Source organism: Pygoscelis adeliae, unplaced genomic scaffold (assembly GCF_000699105.1).
Source record: "Pygoscelis adeliae isolate BGI_AS28 unplaced genomic scaffold, ASM69910v1 Scaffold181, whole genome shotgun sequence".
Taxonomy (NCBI): Eukaryota; Metazoa; Chordata; class Aves; order Sphenisciformes; family Spheniscidae; genus Pygoscelis; species Pygoscelis adeliae.
The window spans coordinates 4,182,330-4,184,143 of record NW_008824360.1 but is presented as its reverse complement, the minus strand read 5'-3'; positions in this window follow the sequence as shown (position 1 = coordinate 4,184,143).

Below are 1,814 nucleotides of genomic sequence, written 5' to 3'. Positions count from 1 at the left end.
ACACACTTTTTTACACACACACACACACTCTGCAGTCAGTTCTCAGCTGTTTCCATGCAAGGCACCAACACTTTTTTCAAGAGAAAAATAATAGATGAGTAACAACCTGAAAGAGACTGTCTGTACGCAAGTACCTTCTTGTATGAGTCAGTGTCTGTAATAAAAGTACAAGAGTACTCTCATGTGATATTATTTGTATTAATAAGTAGAAGAGTTTTAAGGTCACCTGTTTACATACCTCATTTGCATTGTTTTTCTTTGATATAATCCGCACCCTTCCTTTTTCGAGCGGAAGGGAGTGGGAGCAATTCTTCACATTCCTAAATTCTTAGGCGGTTCAATTTCTCAATTAAATTTTAACATAAGTTAAAAAATTAACTCAAGAAGATAAAACACTTTGCATCAATTATCTTAATCATTCTCTCCAACCTGGATGCAAAGGTATTTTCAAATAACTGTTATATTTCAAATTGATCCAGGGCTTAAAATTGACTTAAACTTGACCCCCCCATGCTGCCCACAGAGAGGTAAGTTCAGGCACACGAACTCTCAGGTGCAAGACCTCACCAAACCCGATGAAGTGCTTTGAGACCTGTGCACCTGACGAAGGTACGTGGCCCAGAGCAGTGATACCTGCAGAGGGTGATACCTCTGGCTGCTGAGCTGCGCAGGTTAACTCAATTTCTCCATTTTCACATGGCTGGTTTTGGCACGCTGGCTCATGTAGGTGCTGTGGCTAAAAAAATCTCTGTCGAGCTCTTGACAGAGATTTGCAGGCATATATATTAAAAAATCTTCCAGTTTAACATCAGAATATTTTATGGGTTAGAAATAAATAATTGCTGCATGTACATGGGCTATATCCCACCTGCAGACGTAGCCTCCCAAAACACTTCTCAAACCAAACCTGGTTTACGCAGCAGCTGTAGGACCCAAAGGAGTACAGACAGAGGAAGGATCCACGTTTGCCTCCGAACAGTGAGTGGAAACGGCATCCAGGGCGCATGTGCGAAAACAGGCTCTCGTAGCAGCACACGTTACACGTGCAAAGCTCTCCCTACGCCTGCACACTCGCATGCTGGGGAACACCGCGGGCTCCTGGAAGAGCTGCCCAGGGGCTTGTAGAGTCCCATCCTCAGAGGTACCCAAACCCAACAGGACAGGTGCCCCAGCTGAGCAGGGCACGAGGACCTCAGGAGCTCCTGTCCCACCTCTGCCACTCTCCAATTCTCTGAGGACACGGTGGCAGTCCTAGAGCTGTGACCCCCACACTAAGACCATGGGTCAATCACCAGATTTTTACAAAAGCAGAGAAGAGTTGGTTTAATTTGCAGTCTTTCTGACCTTGAAATTTGAAATCCCCTGGTACTCTGGGTGAGCTTTAGGAAACAACATTTCACTTTACCTAGCTGCTAATGAAAAGAGAGTTACCCATCAACCAGCACTGGAAATAGGATATCTCTTCTCTTGCTTCGAAAACAGGGGTAGAATGAACTCAGGGAGCAAGCACATGAATGGACTAAATAATCTGACAACTTCTCCCTGTTATGTTTTGTGAGCCAGATGACCACTTGACACTATTAACAAGATTAAACAGATATACAACAGAAGTAAACACTTTATGCTGGACACCAAAAAATAATGTACAGATGCAAGTAGCAAACAACTGCTAGGTCAGTAAAGCAAAGAAGATGATCTCTAGAAGAAACTGCTAAACCACTTTTACAGGTGAATCGCTGGTGCTCATCCAAGGTCGGCGATAACCCCCACGCTCTGCAAGACAACAGCCAGAGGAGCAGAGCTGGCCCACAGCA